The following is a 20266-nucleotide window of genomic DNA, read 5'->3' on the forward strand; positions in this document are numbered from 1 at the left end:
AATACACAAAAGGAAGAAAAAACCTGTAAGATACAATGAAGTGGAGGAAGAGCAAAGTAACTTACAAATTGAAGATATCTTTTTGATGAAGGAACTGTGGGAATTGGAACAAGATGCATTGGAAACTATTGATGAGGAGCATGTAATTGAACGTTTGGTGAATGAAGGAATAAAAATAGATGAGGAAGGGGATCATCATTTAAACTTAAGTCCACGACTATACCAACGCACTGTGGAGATGTAATAGATAAGTTTGCTGAAATTGTATTGAAAGATATGACAAAAATGAGAATAAAGTAAATGAGCAAAAAAGACAAAGAGAGAAAATAGTTACAAAATAACATTGGATAAATTGGCAACTAATTCTGGCATAGTGATCAGAAGTTCTGATAAAGGGGGCAATATAGTAATTTGGCCATTAGGTGACTACATAGATTAGGCTTACAGACAATTAAATGATCAAGGCTGCTATAAGTGGGTGGAAGTGGCATATGTAAAGAGTGTGAAAACTGAATTTGATATTGAATTGTTGAAATGGAAAGAGCATGGTTTAATTTACAATGATGAATACAGTTATTTAAAGGTAGATTATCCCAATTTATCTGTTTTCTACCTTATTCCAAAAATACACAAAAATGCTAAGACACCACCTGGTAGGCCAATCATTGCAGCACAGGGGAGTCTCTTTGAACATGTTTCCCAGTATATTGATCAATTCTTGAAACCAATGGACAATTAACCATCGTATTTAAAGGACACTGCAGACTTTTTAAAACGTGTATTTGATGTTGGATGGGAGAAAGATATCATACTTATGACTCTTGATGTTACAGCACTGCATACTAACATTCGGAATGCAGATGGAATAAGGTCTGCGGAACAATTCTTAAGAGCTATGCCTATTCGATTTTATGAACATAGCAAAATGTTAATTAGCATGATGAAATGGTGCTTAAATCATTATATTTTTTTCTTCAACAATCAAATCTTTGTACAGCAATGCGGAACTGTAATGGGAACCTGCTTCGCCCCCAGCTATCCAAATTGCATATGGGTTGGAGGGAGGAGCAGGTTCTCAACAGCCCACCATTGGATGTCTGGAATGATCACATTGTGATGTGGTGGCGTCATATAGATGACATTTTTGTTCCATGGAGAGGAAGTGTAGAGAGTGCACTGACGTTTGTGGATTGTATCAATGAGAACGACTTGACCCTACAATTTTCCAGTAATATCAATTAATATGAAATCAAATTTTTGGATGTGAAGGTTACAGTGGAGAATGACAGGTCGGAGATTACAGTCTATAGGAAGCCCACTGCGGGAAACAGCAAATTACATGCGGACAGTTTTCACCCAAAATCATTAAAAGAAAGTATCCCTTACGGAGAATTACTAAGAACCAAGAGAATCTGCAGCATGGATACTGGCTTTGCAGCAGTCAAAAATGATATGCTGACAAGACTAAGAGCGGCAGGCTATACTGATACAACATTGGCCAATGAAAGTAGAAAGGTAGATAGTCACTCAAGAGAGAGTATGCTTTTTAAGACTCAAATGAAAAAATCAGGGGGATGCCAACAACAGAGATTTATAACCACATATAATAAGGCACATTTACAGATAAGAACAATACTAAATAAACATTGGCAGCTGGTAAAAAGTGATCCTATTACAGGAGGAGAAATAAGAAAACATCCACAGATTACGTACCGTAGAGGCAAATGTATGTGAGACGTATTAGTGAAGAGTGACATTAGACAAGGAGTAAGCAGTAACATTTGGCTGAACCCAAGAAAGATGTTTTTTAAATGTATGAGATGTAAGGCATGCAAAAATGGTGAAAACATAAAAACTGTGGAGGTGGGTGCTAGAACAGTTCACAGAATTAAAGGGCATTATAATTGCAAAAGTGAATATGTAGTATATATTCTGAGGTGTAGTTGTCTCAAAATCTATGTAGGGAGTACAAAGCTACAACTTCACAAACACATTTTACAACATCTGAGAGCAATTCAAAACAAGGATGATACCTATCTGGTAGCACGTCCATTCATGAGGCACATGCTGGGAAGCCCTATGATTTAAAATATAGTGTGATAGATGGGATACCGAAAGACATGGCAGATAAAAGAAATTAAGAACTCTGGAGTCTAGATATATACTTGCCTTAGTCACTAAAGAACCCGATGGATTAAGCAGTAATGTGGAATTATATATTCATTTGAGATAAAGTGTTGATTGTTTTCAATTCAGTATTTTGTTTGTGAATACGGATAGGGAAATGTTTTTAATCTTATCTTTAATCTAGTTATCACAGAGCGGGCATGTGGAAGAAAATGAGTTTTTGTTTTTTATTGCCCAATGGGAAGAAGTGGAGTTCCTTATAATGCCCACTTGGGCTAGGTTGTGTGAAAAAGATCCATATATGTGCACTGTATAATTGGAAAGCAGGCCAATGCAGATCCTAAGACTTTGATGTTAGTCTACTGCATATCTATTCACGTCGTTGTGTGATAATTGAGTACTTTTACGCAAGCAAAATTGAAATATGTCATTGCAATTTTGGTCCTTTATTGCCAAATGGGGAAGAGGTGGAGTTCCCGATAATGCCCACTTGGGCTAGATTGTGTGAGGAAGATCCATACATGTGCACTGTACAACTGGAGAGTAGGCCAATGTAGGCACTAAGGCCCATATTTAAACTTTTTAAGTGCAGCATTTGCGTCATTTTTTTGATGCAAAAGCAGCGCAAATATACAAAATACAATCAGATATATAGTAAGTCAGCTTTGTGATAATAAGATGGAAAATCACAAAAAAGTAATCAGGGTTGTAAACGTTGTGAGAACATGCGATCATGTGACTATATAAACAATGAACTAAGATGATGGTGAACAGGTTGACAAAGGCAGTAACATGCAGAAACGTGTTCCTGTTTTGATAAAATAAAAGGTTAAACTACACTCGCTCTCGGAGTGCCTGTCTTTCTTACAGTAGGAGGAGAGTGTGTATATATATATATATATATATATATATATATATATATATATATTTATAGTTAGGAAATAGAATTTAAAATAACCTTAGAAATTCACTAAAAAAGCCAAAGGTTACTGGGACGTTATAGTTAGGTTTCGAATTTACTCGTACAAACGTACAAAACCATAGAAATTCACCTGTTAGAGTTATCTAAAGTAACCCCCTGGTGTACATCTGGGGCCTGGCCTGGACAAGGAAGGATCTTGCAAGCACTTTGCTTTGAAGTTTGCCCACTTCAAAGGCAGAACTGGGTATAAGAAGAAGACCCAAAACCCCAGAGTTTTAGAATCTTTCTGGGATCAAGAGGAACTTTTGCCCAGGAGAGGAGCCGAAGGCCTGAAGGAGGAGTACTGTCCCTTTGCTGTGTTGCTTTGCTGGACTGGCCTGCAGTTGCTGCTTCTGCCTGAAAATAGTGCAAAGGGTAAACTTTGCTGTGTGTCCTGCTTGAGAAAATTCTCCAAGGGCTTGGAGTAGAGCTTGTCTCCTGTTGGAAGCCTCAGGGACACCAAAGACTTCAGTTTCCTCGACCTGCAGCACTGGGAACTGTGTGTTTTGTGCTGTTCAAGAGGAGAAACCACTGCGACGCCGCCAACGAGGCCGCTGCCCTGCACCGTGACCTGCCGACGCCACACGGAGTCACATTGCACCGCAACCCTGGTCTCCCCGATGCCATCATCGGACGACTTCACAGAGCCGCTGCTCGCACCGTGACCTGTGGGCTCCGCACACCGGCATCGCCTGTTCACACCGCAGCCTGGGCCTCCCCAACGATGCCGATCCTGCTGACACCAGCACCACTGCCTGCACCGTGGCCTGTGGACACCGCTCGTGAGGTACACAAAGCACCGTCCCATCCCGCACTGCAGCCCCAGTCCACCAACGTCAGCACCATCGACTCCTGTGGCATGCTGCCTGTACTGGTGCCTGTGGACACCGCTCGTGAGGGTCACAAAGCACCGTCCCATCCCGCACCACTGGCTTTGGCCTACCGACGACAGTGCTTCAGCAATGACGATGCCGCTGCCTGCACCGTGACCTGTGGACACCGCTCGTCGCACCGCCCCACTTCACACCGCAGCCCTGGTCTCACCGATGCCACTGGGACACCGTCACCGAGCCGCTGCCTGCACCGTGACCTGTGTGCACTGAGCGTCGCATCGTCCCACTTTGCACCGCAGCCCTGACGCCATCCACGCCGGTGCACCTGACTTCATCAGCCCGGAGTTTGATCCGCAACGCGTGTGAACTTGAAGGGCCCGAGGACTCCTGCACGGACTCTGGAACCGACACTGCAACGTCAGTGATGCCGCTCTCCAGAGCTCATTGCGAGGATCACGACGCCCTGCAAATCCAAGGTACTGTTTGCGGGTCTTCCCGACACCGTAGCTGGCCCGCGCCGCCGCAGCCGGCCTGAACAGTTGGTTTTGTTGCTCACGACACTGTGATAGACCCAAGTGGAGATATTGACTTCAAGGAACTGTATTTGTGAGTAAATCTTGTAGAATTCATATTTTTGTTACTGTATGTTGGGTTTTTATCATATTTGGTCTTGTTTTAAATAGATAAATATTGGCTATTTTTCTAAAACTGGTGTGGTGTCCTTTTGTAGTGTTTTCACTGTGTTACTGTGTGTTATGTGAAAATGCTTTACACATTGCTTCTGAAATAAGCCTGACTACTCGTGCCAAGCTACCAAGGGGGTGAGCAGGGGTTATCTGAGCGGGTATCTCCCTTATCCTGACTAGAGTGAGGGTCCCTACTTGGACAGGGTTCAAACCGACTGCCAACTAGAGACCCCATTTCTAACAGTTACCTTATTATATATACACACTCTTATATAGTTAGGACAACATTGCCATGGGAAAAGCATTTTATGTTTTACTTATAACTTTGGCGCTATTTGACAAAACTTTGCAAACCTTTCCAAAACATTAGTTCTTCCTCTTCAGTTCCTTCTTTGATAGTTTCAGGGTGTACCTTCAAGCGGTGGAGGCAAGAAAAATGGGGTCCTAAAACACATTTTCCCTATGCAACTTTCCATACGAAAATTCGACACAGCTATAGCAAAAACAGCTGAACGGAATTACACCAAATTTGCCAGAAAGCTAGATCTTGGTCAAGAAAGTATGCTTTTTATGATTTGGTGTAAATTTGCTCAGTAGTTTTTGAGAAATTAAGGCTAAAAATGTATGCATATCGGATGCCATAGAGGATGCATAGAGCCGACAGATCTAGAGAAAAGTTCTGATTGGTGATCACCACATCAACAAAGATGTGATGGTAGCCATTTTAGGACTTACAGACTCGAGTGGTCATTACGAGTTCGTCAGTGCGTGGATCGCCACTGTGGAGGTGGGGGTCTCACCGCCACAGTCCCGGTGTTGAAGTCGGACATATTATGAGCATGGCGGTGTGGCCTACGAAAAACAGCCACACCCCCACCAGTCCTGTGTGGGTTGCCTTCTCCAGGCCGGTGGGAAGCATTACACTGCTGACCGGATTACGAGGCTGCACACTGACAGGGTTTGCACGGTGGTCACCCCGCCACTAAAACCCTGCTTTTAACGCACCCCAAGGCAGGAAAAACACATTCCTGTCACACGCATCCCTCACACCAATGCATTCCTGTCACATGCACCCTCACACCAACACACACTCATACCAACACACACACATCTGCACACATACACACACTCCAAATATACATATCTCGCTGACACTCCCCCTATTACAGTCATCCCACATCCCTGTTAGGAAGTCCACAGCAGCCCAAGTCGTGGAAGTTGCCACTGCACATAAGATCCTCACTGTCTGCGTTGTTCGTCTTGGGCCCCAGTCCTCCATAGGCAGCAATAGTACCCAATGGGTAGTTGCACGGCCGTGCAAACCGCCAATGGTTTACCACCGTGCAGAGACCGCTGCGCTGATTTGTGGAACGTAATTTGGTGGGTGGAATGTTGTCAGCGTGGTGGTGCTGGTGGTGGGACCGGCTCTCTCTGCCGCCCTCGGTCAGCCTGGTGGTGTAGGTAATGTGGTCATATTTTGGCGGTCTTCGGTGCGTGATTCGTAATACAGCAGTCAGGAGACTGCCATCACTGGCGGTATTTCGGCAGCCACCAGCGCAGCAGTTTTGCCGAAATACTGCTAATGTTGTAATTAGGGCCTCAGTCCCCTGTCCTGGAAACAAGTATAAAAAAGATATAAAGGGGCAGCTAGAATACCATGTCCCTTTATACTTGATGGGCAATCCGCAGATCCAGGGTAACATTTTTTTTCAAAAACAGCAGGCTTTAAAAAAACAAAACTGAGAGAGGGTGGGACCTGGGAGATGAAAAAAACCTAATCTTTACGGGGAAGGAAGCATGTGGCAAAAACTAAAAATTGCCCTGGGGGATGCGTTCCCCAGGGCCCTTATGTGGCACAGCCCCCTCCCCTTTAAAAAAGAAATCAGCCACAGAAGATGGATACCTGGGGTCCATAGAAGTCTCGGACAGTGGGGTCAACACCCCTGCCCATTAAAAAAATGGAATAATCTCTGGGGATGGAATCCCCCAAGCCTTAAAATGACTTGGGGAGTGGGGAACGCACACACCCCTCACCATAAAAAATATATAAAAAGAACCAAACATGAAATGAGCAGAGTAACCACTCATTTCATATTCTCTGCTCTGACTGGAGAGTGCCCCATTATGCAGTGCAAGGGCCTTTTTAAACATTTATGATGCTGGTGGTGGACTAAAAAGGGGAAGGGCACCACCAGGCATTTTATCAATGTTATGGAGGCTGTAGGGATCTCAGCAGCTCCCCACAACGATTAAAAAACACTGTAAGTGTAAGTGAGACTGTAAGTCTCCTTGGTCATTGAATTCATGACTCCAGAAATATTTTCCATATTTTTTTAAAGCACGTCTAGCTAGCTGAAGCTTTATGCCCTGGAGCACACAGACCTCTTGTGGTTAGTTTCATGCTTGCATTTTGTGGCCTGAAAAATGTTAAAACGGACTCAAAGGTAGATCAATGTTTTTTTTTTAAAGTCTTTATTGAAAATAGTGTATGACAATTATTTTTATTAATCACTGCTATTTGTAAATTTATAAAATCTTCATTTGATTATGGTTATTGACAACTATTTGACAAAGGTGTTGTTGCTGGAATGTGAATTCACCTTGAAAACATGAAAGACAAGATGCATTTGGCAAAGCAGAAATAGTTTGTTTAATTAAACATTACGGCTTGGAGAACAGTTACAGAAACAGGGTTTGAGAACTGTCTCAAGGTACAATTGATCTAGCTAGTGTTTTATAGATTTCTTTGAGTACAATGAAACAATTACAGCATTCCTTTTTGGAGTAAAGAATGCAAACAGTTGTCTTGGAGTCATAAATAAGGTCCCGATGACACATGAAGGTGGGCCTCGACCTTGCGTGGATACAATGAGGGCCAGTGGGTAACATGTCTAGGTGTCCGGCCTGAGGGGTGTGTGGTCAAGGTGTGTTACGGTGCATGTCTGAGTGTTCCTCACTACACATGGCATCCGAGTTTATAGGTGTTTATGTATTCACACACCCCTCCAGCCATATGTGCTTTATTGGGGCCAATCTCCTAGTATAGTGTTTCTGTGCCTAGTTGTGGGACCGATCTTGAGTTTCCTGTTCACATGTTTGTTTGCTGGCTTCATTCTGCCCCACCTGTGACCCATCAGTCAGTAACCTCAGGTCTAGTTCTCAGAGCCTGCCTGACCACGCACTTTGGACTTGGGGTTGATGGAAAGTTCATGATGGGTGAATTTGCTAATAGAGGTGTGATTTTTCAATATTAACATTCCCTCCCTTTAGTTGAATGTTCGACTACACCATCTAAACCATACTTCATGAAAGTCACTTTATTGGAGACTTGTAGTCCTACTTCCCTAATTACTTGCATTCTACCTAATTTGAGGACTGCGTTTTTACAGCAGGAAACTCCCACTTGCAGGAAACCACACAAAAACAATAATACTATGAAAACGGGCAACAATGACGTACACAGACCAGTCAGCCACCAGGGGAGCCAGGAGAACCAGTTGGTGAACCACTCCTGCTCAGAGGCACCTCCCTCTTCACACATGTCTTTTTCTAGTCAGTGCAAAGCTTGGATGGCAGGAGTCTTGGGGCAACCCAGGGAAAATCCAAAGGACCTGGGTAGTTGGTAAAATGATACGAACATGCAGCAGGATGCACAGATCTTCATACAGACCCCTCCCTCCATTGTTGTCATCAAGTCCAATACATACAAATGTTGCACACCACGAGGAGGGTGGCTCTCAGTTCTTCCTTGATCACATTAAAGCCGAGCTCAGTGCTGTTCATCATCTTGAGCATTTCCTACCTGGTTATATGCAACCAGCGGGAGTTCACTTTTGTCTGCATAATGAAGAAGGGAATGGACCCTCCAGCTGATACTTGTACATCAAAGAATAGTCTGAATTCTTCTTGGATATCCTTGTACTGAGCCCAACCACAATAATAAGCAGTTCTTTTCTCGTGAGCCTGATGCAACAGAGTCGTCTTCTTCCTTAGCGGGTGTTGGTACAACTTTGACAGATCTTCTACGGGAGTGACCAAGGCCAGCGTGTGTATGGTGACGAGGGAGCAGAGATCACGCCATCCAGGGATGAGCTGAGTTTAGGCAAACTCCCCGCATTGCCAGTAGGTGTCCAACAGCATGGAGGTTCCCCATTGCATGTTAGGAATGTGCCACAGTTTTCCTTCGTTCCCAGTGGAACTGTTCCTTTGAAACACAAAGAATACAGTGTGAATACAGTGTGAGTTTCTGTACAATTGGGGGTTGCCCCTTCCCTTCTATCCACATATACCTATCTATCTCAGTAACCCAGATTTCCTGACATGGGGTATCGATGCTGTTATTCAACCCTCCCCTATGAGTCTTATTTATCTTCATATCATTGAGGTGGATGGCCCTACACTGAAACTCCATGTCTGGGGTCCACTTGTTGTTAACGAGGACAGCCCAGACACGTTAAGTGCCACCCTGGGATCAAAGATGGAACCGGGATGGGAGCAACCATGTTTGTGCATTGGTTTGGTGGTTTTGCTACCTCCAAGAATCTCTTTTCTGTCTTGAGGTCAAACAGTATCCTCCCCTATATTGCCCCTCCCATGCATCCTATCTAGCTCAGTTTGAATATTGCTAGGCTCAGTGACAAGGTAGTGCTGTGGGATTGGCCATGCATTGGGTCAGATTCACCATTACTCCATGGGGCTCTACTGAGTTTGTTTGTATCTTGGCCCTGATCCTACATAGGTATAGGTGGAGAAGACATTTTGCTTTTTCAGGGGATTCCTTATGGGACAAGTAAAGCCTGTCTGTGCCTACTGCATGAGGTATCAGCAAACATATGTAACACGACCCAGCTGATGTCTTGGAACCCACGGCGGTCATCTGCTGATACCATGTGTTGTGTAAAAGGGCGCTGTGTAGTGCATGTGGAATGCTAGTGTTAGGTGTGGTGTAATTGTAGGTGACATGGGAGAGGTCCCTACGCAAGTGCAGTGCCAATTTCTGAATGGACTCCATTAGACTATGCCACTCTTTGGCACTGAATGGCTATAGCAGCACCCCTAGTAAACAGAGGGTATATAAACGTACAACAACTCATAACTTATACAGTATATCATTGTAGGACTTGAGATGAATCCAAGGATGACGTCTGTAGTCTTCTGTTGATGGGATTTTCTTAGTTGTAACAGTTTGGAAAAAGGTTTCCAGAGCAGTATGTAGTTCTGGATCCTGTTGGGAGTATTGATGTGGAAAGTTCTTGGAGCAGTTTGTAGCTCTTGACCCTGTTGAGAGTATTGATGTGGCCAGTGGCATGGCAAAACTTAAGGAGAACTCCCTGCAAAGTAACTGTAGGGTGCTTCCTCCCCCTGGGCCTAGTCATAAGCCTGCTGCCCGTTCACTGTGTACTGAGCTGAGGCCGCAGGGCCCTTTGTTACGTCACTGGATGTGGCTGCTGAAAAACTGATGGTCCGCTGTAAAGGTGGTGGATTTGGCAGCTCGATTGCAGACCTGTTGGATGAGAGCTAGGTTTGTTTTTTTATTTGAAAAATCATCATTGGCAAATGTTTCTTTGGGATTCCTGTGCTTTTCTTTTGGGGGTATTTCTTCCATACTTCATTCATATCTATGTAAGTGAGACAATAGAGGGTGGTCCCACTCGAGGTATCTATTTTTGAAAAAATGGGTTATTGTTCATGAACGTATTCATTTTATGAGCTGTTGGGCCTTCCGTTTCTCCGTGCCTGACTAGGTGTATAGCGGTAAAGGATTTTTTAGGGGGTGATCTTGGAGCTTGTGGGTGTTTTTAATTATTAACTAGTGCTCTGTGGGCGCCACTAGCTCAAGTTTCCTAATGTGTGCATGGGGGTGTCATCAGTGCGGCCGCTATCCTTTGACCTACACATGTGTGGGGCGATATATAAACGGGAGGAATGTTATTGGGCAATCGCAACATGCCCTAAGATCATATGTATATCTCTCTAGTCCCAGCATGTGGGCTCCTTTTTATTGGTTTTCGGCTGCTTCCCTAGGTCTTCACAAGTTCTATTATCTTCAACTGTTGTGAACCAGAGTGGGTCAGAGAGAGAGTTGTTCTGAGGCCCGTATGTGCCTCTGATTTTACAGTGTCCGACACTGGGACTATTGCTTCCTGCAGACGGTGTGTGTAAGGTCCTGTGCATTGGCTGATTGCTGCATTCTGTCTGCTTGGAGCTGTGATGGGCCTTTTTGGACTCCCTTTTTCCCAGCACCCCCTCTCCCTTGGAGGGAAAGGAGAGGCAAAATATTGCTACATGGAGAGTCTGGTGTAAGGCCAAGAACTCGTTGACTTTTGCCCAAATGACGATAATGGACTGTGACAGCTGGAAACCCCCTCTACTGGCTCTGTGCCATATGGTGCTTAGCAATCTGTTGGATTTTGTGTATGTGCTGTGGAGGTTATGGGGTCTTCAGTATGGCAAGCATATGGAAAACCTTTCTCCTGACACTGTCAGACAGCTTCGTTTTGGAATATAATTGGGCCTCCATTTGGCTGAAGGCCATTTAGATTTCTTGGGGCGCTGTTGGGACCATGCGTCATAAAGGAGTTTTGATCCTGGCCTTGCTGCCCAAGAATGGGGACCTTTTCGACCTGGTGATTGGAACCCACCCCAGTTAACTTGCGGGTGCAAGGATCTGGGGTGCCTGCTTTTGAGCACTGGTTGGGGGGCCACCCAGCCCCCCTCCTCATCAGACTGCCCTTTCCCCGGGGCCAGCTAAACCCAGCCAACCCCACTCTGAGGGAGCAGCAGCCGAGTGGGACCTATGTACCGCCAACAGCCTTAATGGCGGACTTTAATGAGGATACCAAATCGACAGAACACATAAAGCAGCCCTGAGTTTCCTGAATGCAAGTAAAGGCTTGAATCCCTAATGTTGTCCAGTTTGTCCTTCTTTTTAATTTTGGGTACCGCAAATTTTGAGGTGTGAGCAAAATGGATGCTTCGCCTTGTTTTTTTTTTTAAATAAGGAACAAAAGGCAACAACATTACAATGAGTACAGGAGAGAACTGGTACATAAAATAGATCCGTACATTATTCGCACTTGGTAACCGAATGCCCTCCACCCTGACCCAGGGCAAATACATTGTTTAGTAGTACATTCCACGATGTGCCCTCCACTTCCCCCAAATCGCCTCATATTTCTGAGGACAGCCCCACACCTCATAAATTGTTTTTTCAACTTGAGAGCCCCATTCCATCCCTGTTCGCCATTTCATGACGGATGGCGTCTCAGGACTTTTCTATTGCTGTGCGATATCTCGTTTGGCCACTAGGCAAGCCAGCCCAATGAATGTTTTCTCCATTCGGGCCCCTCCCAACTCTTCCAAAAGGCCCAATATCGCCATTTTCATATTCAATTCAATCAAGCGTCCCAGTACCCCAGAAACCTCCTGCCCCACCCCCTCCCAGAAAGGGTCGCATCTTCGGGCACTCCCAGGTGACATGGAAGAGATGTGCCCCCAGTTGACCACACCTTGCGCATCCCGCAGAGGTCCCAGAACTCATGTGTCACAAGCGCCGCGGAGTGAGGTATGTCATGTGAAAGTAGTTAATCTGCACCATCCTCAAACACGCCGATATAGCCAGCTCCCGAGGTGCAAGGTAGGCCTCCCTCCAATCATCCTCATCCAAGTCACCCACCCAGGCCACCCATCTATCGCGTATCCCAGCAAATCGGTCTGGTGCATTAGTGAGTAGTGAGCGGTGAGTCTGGGTAATGGCACCCCTTCCCAATCTTCCCATCAAGAGTTTCACCTTGAGAGAGCTGTGATCAGGGAGGGACAAGGTCGAAGGCAGGTGAGTTCCCAGGGCGTGCTGCAGCTGGAGGAAACGGAAGAACTGAGCGATAGCCAATGCATAGTGGTCCTTCAGCTGTTGGAATGACATCTGCTCCTCTATATCAGTCACATCACCCAGATAAGTGATTCTGACACTGTCCCACTGTTTAAACCCTTCTAACTCAGTGACTTGCCGGAGCCATGTACCCTGTCATAAGGGTGTCATTTTAGTGAGGTGTCGCTCCCACCCCATCAACCGCAGCGCCGCCCTCCGGCACTTCGCCGCCACCTGTATACATTGAGGGGCAGCACAGGAAACTCACGGCTTCCGTATACCAGTCCCAGGAGGCCCTCATATCCCGCATGCCAGATCTCCAGCCGATAAGCCGGGCCATACCAACTCCTGTTAAACCATTCATTAATGGGGACCATTTGGGCCGCCAGGTAGTAAATGTATAAGTCCGGTATTTCCAAACCACCTTCGTATGGAGATTTCCGCGCCAAGCTGAAGGCCACCTTATGTTGCTCTCGTGCCTATATAAAGTAGGTAAGCTTAGAAGTAAGGGATAAGAACCGGGCCCGAGGCACCACGTACGGGAAGTTTGTCAAGACGTACAAGTATCGGGGGAGACAGATCATCTTAAAAAGAGCAGTGCAGCCCAGAGGGTTCAGGGGGAGGCGTCGCCACCGGCCCAGGTCCGTAGACATGGTCCGCGCAAGTGGTTGAAAATGTAATTCCCAGGCCAGCTCTGGGATTGTTGATAGGTGGATTCCCAGGTATTTGAAGGCGTTACGCCTCACCAGGATGGTGGGACACCATTTGTTTCCCCCTGCCAGACCCCGCACCTTCACCAGTACCGATTTCCTTGGGTTCATGCACAGGCCCAGCGCCTCGCCATACAGCGACAGGAGCTCAAGGTATTGGGGGCCAGAGTCTCGAGGCCTCCCCAGAAACACCAGGACATCATCCATGTATAGGGATAGACGGTCCTCGCAACCACTCCCCCATAGCCTGCCCTCCATAAGTGGGTCCCCCTAGAGGAGGCGTGCCAGCGTATCTATGGCCAGTACGAATAGAAGAGCTGAAAGAGGACATCCCTGGGGTATTCCTCACCTGATTGGGAAGGGGTCCGACAAGATGCCGTTGACTCATACTTGTGCCAACGAGTCCCGATAGAGGAGATGTACCATCCCTCTAAACTTTGGACCGAGACCCATGTGGGTTAGCACATTTTCCAGGAAGTTCCATGCCAGGGTGTCTAAGGCCTCGTGAAAATCCACTAGGAGGAGCGCCAAATCACCCTTCAGTCTGTCCATCTGGGAGAGTGCCACTTGGACCCGTCTCAGGCAATGACGCGTGCTGCTACCCGGCATGAAGCCACACTGGTTCGGGTGAACAAAGAAGGGCAGTGTACGGGCCGGTCGAGTGGCCAACACTTTTGCAAATATCTTAATGTCCACTTTAATCAGCGAGATGGGTCGGTATGAGGGCTACTGGTTGCGGGGTAGGTCACTCTTTGGTATGACCTCAATGGTGGTACAGTCCAGACCGGGGGGAATGCGCCTCATTGAGTCGCCTCCTCGAAGGCGCTCACAAGATGGGGAACCAGGTGCTGATGGAACCTCTGGTAATAATCTATGGGGAAGCTATCCGGGCCCAAGGTTTTCCTGGCCTGAAGGGCCGATATGGCACAGTCCACCTCTTCCTCCGTCAGAGGCAGGTCCAGCTCCGCAGCTAAGGACACCAGAATAGAGGGCAGCGGAATGTCTTTCAGAATGGGATTTTCCAGCTCCGCCGGGTGTTGGGGCACTCAGGGGTAGAGGTCCTCATAATAGGAGGCAAAGGTGCATGCTATCTCCTCCAGGCCCTCCGGTGCAAGGCCAGTCCGGTCCCTAATGAGGGGTACCACCCGGATGAAACATCCCGGGTCGCCCTTGTCTTCTGACTCATAGACCCTCTGGGTCGAGGCCGCCAGCAATGCCTGGCCTCTGCAAGTGATACTTGCAGAATCTCTGTGCACAAGAGCACCACCTGTTCCTCCATCTCCCGGTCCCCGGCCTGCTGAACTCGACCCACTAGGTCCGTCAATTCACCTTCCAGGTCAGTCACCCTCTGCAATTGCCTGGCCTCCTGCTGTCTGATGTCTCCCTTAATGACCCCCCTCAGGGAGGGCTTGCTAGCAGCCCATAGGATCCCCTCTGAGGTCATCGAACCCGTGTTTTCATTAAAGTATTGGTCAATTTGTTGTTCAAGATATTCAACACAATCAGGGTTCTTTAAGTACCAGGCACTGAAGCTCCACATCGGGTGCCGGGTCTGCAAAGGTGTCCCCCAATCCATCAAGATCGGTGCATGATCGGAGATCCCACGCATCAGTATTTGCACAGAGGTCAACCCTAAGAGGTCCACTGCTGGGAGCCATATCTGGTCAATCTGCCCCTCCGTATGGTGTGCCTCTGATTGATACATGAATGCCCTTGTCTGTGGGAGCCACACCCGCCAGGCATCGCACAGGCCTAGTGAATCTGCCCATGCCATGAGATATGACGACCCGGCCTGTCTGCCTAGATGGGGATTGGCCAAGGTGTCCTGAAGCGGATCAGGCACCACATTAAAGTCCCCTCCAACAAATGTGGTGCCCTGTGGGAGGGAGACCAGCAAACTACGCAGGTCGGTAAGCATTGGCCCAGGAGTAGCATTTAATTATGTGGATATACCTACCAGCTCGGCATCCCTCCAGCCCTACGCATCTCCCCTGAGGGTCAGTGTGAACTTGAGTCACCAGCAGGGGCAGCGACCTGTGGAGCAGGAGCGCCACTCCTCTGGAGCCCCTAGAAAACCCAGCATGGAACACCCGCTCATATCCAAACCTCCCAAGAAACGTACATTGAGTCCCAGCCAGGTGGGTCTCCTGCATGAAGACTACGTCTGGGCAATACCTCTTAATATATCGCACCACTGCGTACCTCTTAATACGGTCTATCAGACTGCTTACATTCCAAGATAATAGTTTGAACATGAGCTTGGTGCGCCCAGTGCTCCCCCTGCCAATCTGTTTTGCCCTGTGCGCTGGCCCCTCAAGGCACCCATGGACCACATATGGTTGCACACAGCACTCACTGCAAATGTAACAAACTTTAAAAAAAACGTAAATCGAACTAGAGTAGAAACAACTCATAGCAACAACCCAATCTTCCCCCACGCCACACTTTGCCTCTTGAAGCATCTGTCGCCCTGCCCCAACACATTGCTAACTAGCAATAAACAGTCAAGTTAAGTGTGGGGGGTTCATGTATTCTGGCGGTGCCCTAATTGTGGATGTGCCACCTGACCTCGGTTAATACTATGATTCAATTGCCGCAGTTATCTGGGATATCGCTCCTGCTGGGCTATGTGCCCTGGCAGCCCCCAGGCACTGCCCCTCCCCCCCAGGTTCTATACACAGAAGCACCCCTCATCCTCCAGTTAACTCTTTGAAGGTCGGGATTGTCTCTGCCAATGCAAACAATGGTGGAGTGGCTCTCAAGTCAGCCTCAAGAATCTGCTCCTCCTGCAGGTCGTGAGCCGGGTGATCATAGGCACCCCCCTCGGCCGCTGACCAGGCCCACCATGACCTGGAGTGCTTCGTCTGCACACACGCCAGGAGGAAGGTCCTGCCAGGGTCCTTTGTCTCCGGCCCTGTGTCACCGGTCTCAATTCTCGCTTTTCTGCCGCCCAGCCCCAGGTCTGCTCTGGAGTATCAATAAAATAGGTAGTGGATTGAAATATCTCTTTGAGGCAGGCGGGAAAAGTAGCATATAGCGGAGTTTCTTTTTAACCGCCTAAAAGTATCTGCGCTTCTGTTGTACCGCCCTGGGGTAGTCCGCGAAAATCATGACCTTAGAGTTTTGGTGTCGTAGGTCACCTGGGTCCTGGCCTCCTGCAGGATTGCATCCAAGTCCCTGAAATTCAGGACCCATACTATCACGGGTCGAGGGGGTGCGCTGACCGGAGGCCGAGGTGCCAACGAGTGATGTGCCCGCTCTATAACGAAGTTGGTGGACAGTTTTCACACCCTCTTCCAGTCTCGGAACCACTCCATGTGTCTTCCCATCCCCACTCGGCGGTGGGAGGGTGGCGTGAGAAATTAAAAGGGCCGGAAGTCAGACCTCTATGGACCTAGTCCCCAATCTTCACTTCAATGTCACCCGCCGGGGCACCATACACCGGGTCCGTCCTCGGTGGGGGTATCGGCAGGCAGCCCGCCTTCCCTTTTAGGGCCTTTCCGCATACCCCCTGCAGGTCCAGCCCTCACCTGGTTACAGCCACCTCCTCCGGGGCCACCTGTCGGGCCAGGAGCCCCCGAATCCGTCTCTTCGGGCCTCTCTGGCCCAGGAACGTTTTAGGCAGCACCTACCATGTCAGGGCCAGGTGGTGCCGCACTTCCTCACTAGGCCCACTGCCGTTGGCCACCAGGTCCGGAGGCCCCGTCTGGCCCCACTCGCTGGCATCATCTGGGGGGGTACCCCTGCTCCAGCGATCGAGGGGCTCACAGAGCCAGGGCCCCTCACGCGGCGCCTGCCATCTTGGGATCCGGAGGGCCCGCTGCAGGCGCATCGCACCGCTCAAGTGCGGTGATCCGGGTAACCGCTCTGGCTGGGCCACCCACTGGTGTCCTCTATGCTGGGGGGGTCCCCCCACTGTAGCGATCGCAGGTCCCAGAGAACCAGGGCACCTCATGCAGCGCCGACCATCTTGAAATCAGACGGGCCCACTGCAGGCACCTTGCGCTGCCCAGGTGCAGCGATCCGGGTCCACCGCTCCGGCCCTGACTGGGCCCAGTCCACCAGTGGCCCGTGGTACTGTCTCAACAGCCCCGGTGTCCTCAGGGCCGCCAGGGTCAGGTAGGATCATGCCGGATTCGGGGCAAACCGTAGAGCTCCGCTAATATGGGGCCGATATGTTGGCTTGCCAAGCCACGCCCCCTTGCCTTGGGGGTTTCAACTTTACTGCGCATTTGTGTTCTGCATTTGTGTGAAGGCATTTCTTCCCCAAACAGTTACCCCACCCTGCCATGTTTGTGGCCCCGGTCCTTGTTGGGATGGGTTCCCTGACTGTGGTTTCTGCTGCCATGTGTTTGTTCAACTATCTGACCCCTGTTGCTGTGGTGCAGCAGGGAACCCACGTCCCTGTGCCCGAGTGTAAGGTGTATTCAGGTTTCCTTGGGCTTGGTTGGAAAGTTTGTGAGGACTGGCCCCAGCTCATCAATCTCTGATCGTGATATGCCTTTAGCTGGCATCATTTGGCCATATGGCCCATTCTGGACAAAAGTAGCATTCTTAATGGTCTGGCTGCTGCCAACCTCCCTGGTCTCTCCTGCTGTAGTTAGGTTGAAACCCTCTGGAGTTTTGCGGTGGAGCTCCCTTCAGAACTGATACCATTTACTCACTAGCGGCAAACGCGGCCCCCTCGAGGGTGGTCCTCTTCAGTTTGTTTGGGACCAACTTAGCAGTGTTTCTCTAGGATTTCTCCTGTGTTTCCCTGTCCTTTTCTTGTTTCTATTTGTGATAGTGTAACATTTGAGCTTGTATCTCCCGGCAGGGTTTGGTGTGTCACCCCACTACACTGTAAGAGGACAGCCCTTTTTGAACATATTACAAAAGAAGTCGACCTGAAGACCCTGACTGCACTGTCTCTCTTGTCCCCATTGTTCCCTCATCCTATTCAGAAAATCGGTTATGATCTCCCCAGGTTTCATGGTTTCTGCAATCTGCCCTCCTACATCTGGGCAGTCAGGGAACATTTCCCTCAGGGCCGTCCATATTTGGTGCCTGTAAGAACTGAATGTGGCCCATCATGTTCAATGTTTGTCAGTGTGATTGCTGGGATGCTAGCTCGGCTGAACACAGTGTTAGTCTGTTCTCTGATAAGGCTACTTAGCAGACTTTTGACATCGTCTATTGTTAGGTTTATTCCCACGGTGTTGTTCTCAAAGCATGAGTTCCATTTCCCTGCCCTATCCAATAATGGTCTACGAGAAAACAGGGGGAACCCTATAACCCTAACCTGCCCAGGGTAAATACAACAATCAGAAGAAAGGAAATGGCAGGTAGGGACAAATTCGAATCTCAATTGTACGAACAGTCATTAATTCTGTTACACCTCAATTAATTTCTTTCACTTATTTATTTCAAAAGATTTTTTATAGTAAAAAAGGATATATGATTGTCTAAAACAAAACTTAATACATATTACAAGAGTGGATGAGACATTACTCACATAAATCACAAATAACCCGCAGTGAAGATAAACCAACCAAAATTGATACCCTACAAATTTGAGTAGTGGTCACTATTGCATAACTTTGCTTGTGATCCACTTTGATTGACTAAGGCAATGGGCTTTTCATGCACTTCAATATCAACGTATTGTGTATTTCTTCCACACAGACGAGATGTAGTGCATTGTTCAGTCTTTACAATATAGTCCGTTTATTTGGCAAGCCCAATGCACTTGCAGTAAAATGGAGTCAACGCGTTTCGGCCTACTAATTTAGGGCCTCATCAGGACTGAAGAAGGGTAATCATAGTTTTGAAGGAAAGCAACGTGGAGGACACCCATTCACCCATTGGTGGCAACTTGGTCCTCAGCCTTTCTTTATTCATCTGAGCCCATTGCACAATAATGGTCCCTGACGTTCCCTTCTGCAGGAGCAGGTACATTTTGGCTGTGGGTAGCTCCACTGGTTTCTCCCCGACATAGCGCTCCCATCTTCTTAGACAATCCTGCATGTAGGGGAAGTTCCACTTCAGCTCTCTCCCACCTCCGTGCCTGATGGCGCCTTCTGCAACAGCCACATCCTCTGGTTCGAAGTATCCCTCCTCCAGCTAGGGTCTAGCTTACTGGTCACTTCCCTCAGTCCAGTGAGCCTGCAGATGACAAAAGGGTAGCGCAAAGATCTCTAATTCCTCTCAGGCCACAAACTCTTTTGGGGTTCGTTTGTTGGTCCTGCACGTTCAGGAGAAGCACCACACATCTTTGTTGCTCCTCCCCTCATGCCCACGCAGAGGTGCCATCTTGGGTTTCCTGTGTCTATGTTGAGTTTGTACCAGAATACCTTAGTCTCTTATTACCTGGTCAGTCTCTCTCCTACGTTGGTGATCTGATGAGGCTCGAATCCCAGCCAAAAGTCTCTCCTCTAGTTCTGCCTCAACTGTATCGAGGTACAGTTGATCTAAGCGGTGTTTTATGCATTTCTCTGAGTACCATAAAACAATTACAGCATTCCTTTTAGGCTAAAGAATGTAAACTGTTGTCTTAGAGTCATAAATAAGGTTCTAATAACAAATGCAGTTTGGCCTTGACCTTGCATTGACAAAGTGAGGGCCAGTGGGTTACGGGTACAGATGTCCAGTCTAAGCGGCGCGTGGTCGCATAGTGTTACGGTGCATGCTATGTTTTGATAACAGCCATCAGGGAAAGCACCTCCATTCCTGCATATGGCAGGGCAGGTTCGGATGACTTGCTTGCTGGTTGCAGGATAGGATTATCATCTGGGCCTCCTCGAAGATGGCCCATAATTCTAATAGTGCTTCTCTCTTGTCCTTCTTTTGCCCTACGTTTTTGGTTTGAATGTGTGTCCTCATGTGTTTGACTATGTTAAAAGGTTCCCTCTTTTGGCTAGGGAAACGGGTGTGCTTTAGTATCTGTGTGCAATTCATGGCAAAACTTGAAACATTTTTTAGCCTGTGTGGAGAACCTGTTATGCCTGTGCTTTAGTGATGATTCCATGATAAGCTTGGGCAGTTTTTTTTTAGGGGACAGATTCACTTCTAGCCTCTCTGGTTTTAAGGAATCTTAAGATATA

The sequence above is a fragment of the Pleurodeles waltl genome, chromosome 6 (genome assembly GCF_031143425.1).
Source record: "Pleurodeles waltl isolate 20211129_DDA chromosome 6, aPleWal1.hap1.20221129, whole genome shotgun sequence".
Taxonomy (NCBI): domain Eukaryota; kingdom Metazoa; phylum Chordata; class Amphibia; order Caudata; family Salamandridae; genus Pleurodeles; species Pleurodeles waltl.